A 6,000-nucleotide genomic window follows, 5' to 3' on the forward strand; every position below is an offset into this window, starting at 1 on the left:
ACCTGACCAAAACCCCGGATAAACCTCCAGTAGTAGTTGGCAAACCCTAAGAACCGCTGCACCTCCTTTACCATGGTGGGAGTCGGCCAATTACGCACGGCTGAAATGCGGTCACTCTCCATCTCCACCCCTGAGGTGGAAATGTGATACCCTAGGAAGGAGACGGACTGCTGGAAGAACAGGCATTTCTCAGCCTTGACGTACAGGTCATGCTCCAACAGGCGACCAAGCACCCTGCGCACCAGGGACACATGCTCGGCGGGTGTAGCGGAGTATATCAGAATGTCATCAATATACACCACTACACTCTGCCCGTGCAGGTCCCTGAAAATCTCGTCTAGAAAGGCTTGGAAGACTGGTGGCGCATTCATCAACCCGTACGGCATGACGAGGTACTCATAGTGCCCTGAGGTGGTACTGAAAGCCGTCTTCCACTCGTCTCCCTTCCGGATACGCACCAGGTTGTAAGTGCTCCTGAGATCTAGTTTGGCGAAGAAGCGTGCCCCATGCAGTGACTCAATCGCTGTGGCTATGCGCGGTAGCGGGTAACTATACATCACAGTGATCTGGTTCAGACCCCAATAGTCAATACACGGGCACAGACCTCCCTCCTTCTTCTTCACAAAAAAGAAACTCGAGGAGGCGGGTGAAGTGTACCCCTGACGCAGGGATTCGGAGACATATGTTTCTATAGTCTCCGTCTCCGCCTGTGAGAGGGGATACACGTGACTCCTGGGAAGTGCAGCGTCTACCAGGAGATTTATCGCACAATCGCCCCGTCGATGGGGTGGTAATTGAGTCGCCTTCTTTTTGGAGAAGGCGAGAGCCAAATCGGCATACCTGGTCTGGACTTTCCACCGTAGTAGCACCAACGGAAACCCCTAAAGACCTACCAGAGCACTCTTGCGTCCACCTCGTGAGAGCCCTCTGTGGCCAAGAAATAGTGGGGTCATGACAAGCTAACCAGGGTAGGCCTAGCACCACGGGAAACGCAGGAGAGTCAATAAGGAAGAGACTAATTCTCTCCTTGTGACCCCCCTGTGTCACCATGCCCAGAGGAGTGGTGGCCTCCCTAATCAACCCTGACCCTAATGGTCGACTATCTAAGGTGTGAACGGGGAAGGGCACAGCCACGGGAACAATGGGGATTCCTAAACTATGGGTGAACGGTCTATCTATAAAATTCCCAGCCGCGCCTGAATCGACGAGCATCTTATGCTGGGAATGCGGGGAAAACTCAGGAAAAGTGACATACACAAACATATGTGCAACAGAGGGCTCTGGATGAGAATGGTGCCGGCTCACCTGGGGGGACACCAGAGCGCCCTGCCTGCTGCCTCGATACCCAGAGGAACCAACCCGGCACCGACCGGCAGTGTGACCTCTGCGGCCACAGAAGGTGCACGAGCTGGAACCCCCTCCGGTCTCCCTGCGCACCGCCCCTCCCAGCTCCATGGGTATTGAAGAGGGGGTACGGGGGGATGGGACCAACAGACCCCGATCTGAATGTCCGCAGGTAGCCCCCCATGTCCTTGTCCGGAATTGTTTATTGTAGTGCTTGCGCACGCTATGCTGGAGTGTAACGGGTTTTGTTTACCCATTCATTTATTGTTCTGTTTACGGTGGTTTTATTTATTAAACTGCACCATTGTAAATCAGTTTTGCTCTCCTGCGCCTGACTTCTCTGCCGCCAGTACGCACCCCCTACAGAATTCCGGACCAAACTTATGGAGTCAGCAGGAGCAGGTACCCCGGGTATAGGGGTGGAGGAGCGCGTCCGGAAGCACGCAGAAATGCTCCACCATCTTGGCACCGCCATGGACCACGTTGTCCGCGTTGTCCAAACAGAGGGTTAAATACACAACATGTAATGATGGAATTGAAACCAGGTGTTTGGGAAGACAAGACAAAACAAATGGAAAATGAAAGGTGGATCGGCGATGGCTAAAAGACCGGTGACGTCGAACGCCGCCCGAACAAGGAGAGGGACCGATTTCGGCGGAAGTCGTGACACCTTGTCACAACACAACTGATTGGCTCAAACGCATTAAGAAGGAAAGAAATTCCCCAAATTAACTTTTAACAAGTTCATTGAAATGCATTCCTGGTGACTACCTCATTAAGCTGATTGAGAGAATGCCAAGAGTGTGCAAAGCTGTCATCAAGGCAAAGGGTGGCTACTTTGAAGAATCTCAAATATATTTAGATTTTTGTAACACTTTTTTGGTTACTACATGATTCCATATGTGTTATTTCATAGTTTTGATGTCTTCACTATTATTCTACAATGTAGAAAATAGTAAAAATAAAGGAAACTCTTGAATGAGTAGGTGTGTCCAAACTTTTGACTGGTGCTGTATGTGTAAGATAAATTCAGCTCGTGATTTCAGAATATAAATCAGTTTGTACAGTGATTTGAAGAGCTTGATGAGATATGTTAAAACACATAGACAATGAGAGTCCTCTAGCTATTGTGTTGGTGACCAATGATTGTTCATCTCAAGCAACCTTATAAAGGTGACACATGGAATACACTGAGACAGACATAAGTAAGATGAGCTGCTGAAAAGTGAAATTGTATTTGTAGTTCTGGTAAAGTGTTAGTTATCCACCTATGTAATAAACTGTCAATATTATTCACAATTGTCATTATATAAACCAACTGTGTTATTGGAAACTTTCTTTTTGTGGCTGTCAAATCACAGGTTTAGTGAAATGCGACAAACAGATTATCTGTTTTCGAAAAGTGCCGTGAAACAGTCAAAGGTTGGACTAGGTTTGGTTGCCATGGCTGTTGCCATGATTGCCACTGTGTAGTCCACTGTGTAGGCCTACTGTTAGGATTCTTCCCAGATGACAATAGACCAGTAGAGGAAAGTGATCCAGGCAGGGTCTCCCTGTGTCTCTGGCAGTGCAGTGACTCTCCCATTCCCCCTCTGGCATGGCCTGAAACATTAATGATCACCAGGAGAATGTGATCTGCCTGGCCACCGCAACTCACAGCTCTCCTCCCAACCACCGCCCCACCCAGCTACAGCCTTCTCTTCTGACAACATCACTGCTTGGAAAGGAGGCCAGTGGATAGGAAGCCTGTGGGCCAGGATGAGCTGTACTGAAAATACAGCACTTTGTGTTGATGATAGACTTTTATTTAGAAAACTATGAATGACATCTGATATATTTAGAAAATAGCAGGAAAGTCAATAAGCTTAGTCATTTAAGTGTTTTGAAAAATTAAATGTTATACTGTATTATTAAGTTATATATTATAGATATAGGCATACATGCTCAAAATGCAGATTGTGATATTACTCACCAATACCTAAATGAAAGATATTTCAGAATATGTAACTCTGTCTGTCTGTCTGTCTGTCTGTCTGTCTGTCTGTCTGTCTGTCTGTCTGTCTGTCTGTCTGTCTGTCTGTCTGTCTGTCTGTCTGTCTGTCTGTCTGTCTGTCTGTCTGTCTGTCTGTCTGTCTGTCTGTCTGTCTGTCACTTAGAGGAGATAGGAAGGGGCTGGAAAACGTCTGTGACAGGTCTAATAGATTTTTTAACACTTGAGCGAGCACTTAAACAGATAAAGAGTTTTTTTTCCTAAAAGGCTAAAAGCCTCCATCACTTCCAACAAGACAGTGGAACCCCGAACATAGAGTGTCAGCATCTCAAAACACTGGAATTGTGATCCGGCTGTCAAAATTGCTTTGACAGCCGGATCACATGTAACATCTCCAATGCTTCCACCTTGGGGACATGCCAGGGAGACGGGGCTGGTGTGCACTGTGCACGCCAAAGTTGCCGTGCACACCATAGCAGAGAGAGAGGCCGGTCTTGATTGTAGCCCCTGTCTGTGAATCGAGACACACAGTAGATTATTGATCACAGCCAGACAGTGTGTGTCAGTCTCAGAGACACAGCCGACAGACAGCCGTGTGTCTATCCCTGTCAATTAAAGTCCCCTCTCTGTCTGTATTGATTGGAGAACAACTAAAAACTGGTAATTGTCATCAATATGCCGATTTGCAAACAGGTGAGCAGAGCAGAGGCTGGTAGAGGAAGCACAGTACAGTGACAGTGACAGTCAGTATGGATCTCTTGTTGTGTGTTACCCCCAGCAGCCCCAGACAACAAGCCAACAGGCAGATGCTAGTGTCCAGGAAACAGTGAGGCCTGCTTCGTCATCTGGGTTTCCCTGTGCCTTGGGTGCTGTCTACTCTCTACTCTGCGGGATAAAGCAGCATTAAGGCCTGTTGAAAGATGTGAAAAAAAGGCCAGACAACATGCGCACCATGGCACGGTAGCCTTCACCAAAGTACACAGAAATGCGCACAAACACACTGACACACTTAGAGCTGTGCTCTGCTCCCTCACAGCAGCACAGCCCCTCCCTTTAATTGTTTGGTATGGGCCATATGGGGGGCAAAGCTTTTGCAAAATGGGCCCAGGGAGGGTCAGGATGTTCCCTTGTGAGACCTGGAGCTCCATTAATTCAGTCCACTTGGGAATCTCTTTATCCCTGTCAAAACTAGTCCTGCCCTTCAAAACCCTATTCGTAAAACCTACCTTGACAGTGAAACTCACAATTCTTCCTACAGTGAGCTCCAAAAGTTTTGGGACAGTGACACATTTGTTGTTTTGGCTCTGCACTTTGGATTTGAAATGATACATATTGGATGAACCGTTTAGAAATGACAGCACTTTTTGTATGTATTTAGTGCCCAATAGAAATTAATGGTAGATAATGTATTGTGTCATTTTGGAGTCACTTTTATTGTAAATAAGAATAGAATATGTTTCTGAACACTTCTACATTCATGTGGATGCTACCATGATTACGGATAATCTTGAATGAATCGTGAATAATGATGAGTGAGAAAGTTACAGAGGCATTAATATCATACCCGCCCAAAAATGCTTACCTCCGCTGTTATTGTAATGGTGAGAGGTTAGCATGTCTTGGGAGTATGATACACTACATGACCCAAAGTATGGGGACATCTTCTTGTCGAACATCTCATTTCAAAATCATTGGCAATAATATGGAGTTGGTCCCCCCTTTGCTGTTATAACAGCCTCCACTTTTCTTCGAAGGCTTTCTACTAGATGTTGTAACATTGCTGCGGAGACTTGCTTCCATTCAGCCACAAGAGCATTAGTCAGGTCGGGCAATGATGTTGGGCGATTAGGCCTGGCTTGCAGTCAGCGTTCCAATTCATCCCAAAGGTGTTTGATGGGGTTGAGGTCAGGGCTCTGTGCAGGCCAGTCAAGTTATTCCACACTGCTCTCAACAAACCATTTCTGTATGGACCTCTCTTTGTTCATGGGGGCATTGTCATGCTGAAACAGGAAAGGGCCTTCCCCAAACTGTTGCCACAAAGTTGGAAGCACTGAATCGTCTAGAATGTCATTGTATGCTGTAGCATTAAGATTTCCCTTCACTGGAACTAAGGGGCCAAGCCCGAACCACGAAAAACAGTCCCAGACCATTATTCCTCCTCCACCAAACTTTACAGTTGGCTCTATGCATTGGGGCAGGTAGCGTTCTCCTGGCATCCGCTAAACCCAGATTTGTCCGTCGGACTGCCAGATGGTGAAGCGTGATTCATCACTACAGAGAACACGTTTCCACTGCTCCAGAGCCCAATGGCGGTGAGCTTTACACCACTCCAGCTGACGCTTGGCATTGCGCATGGTGATCTTAGGCTTTTGTGCGGCTACTCGACCATGGAAACCCATTTCATGAAGCTCCCAACAAACAGTTCTTGTGTTGACGTTGCTTCCAGAGGCAGTTTGGAGTGTTGCAGCCAAGGAAAGACCATTTCTACGCGCTACGCTCTTCAGCACTCGGCAGTCCTGTTCTGTGAGCTTGTGTGGCCTACCACTTTGCGGCTAAGCCGTTGTTGCTCCTAGACAAAATGTTGCTCCTTCACAATAACAGCACTTACAGTTGACCAGGGCAGCTCTAGCAGGGCAGAAATTTGACGAACTGACTTGTTGGAAGTC

The sequence above is a fragment of the Salmo salar genome, chromosome 10 (genome assembly GCF_965601325.2).
Source record: "Salmo salar chromosome 10, fSalSal1, whole genome shotgun sequence".
NCBI classification, from domain to species: domain Eukaryota; kingdom Metazoa; phylum Chordata; class Actinopteri; order Salmoniformes; family Salmonidae; genus Salmo; species Salmo salar.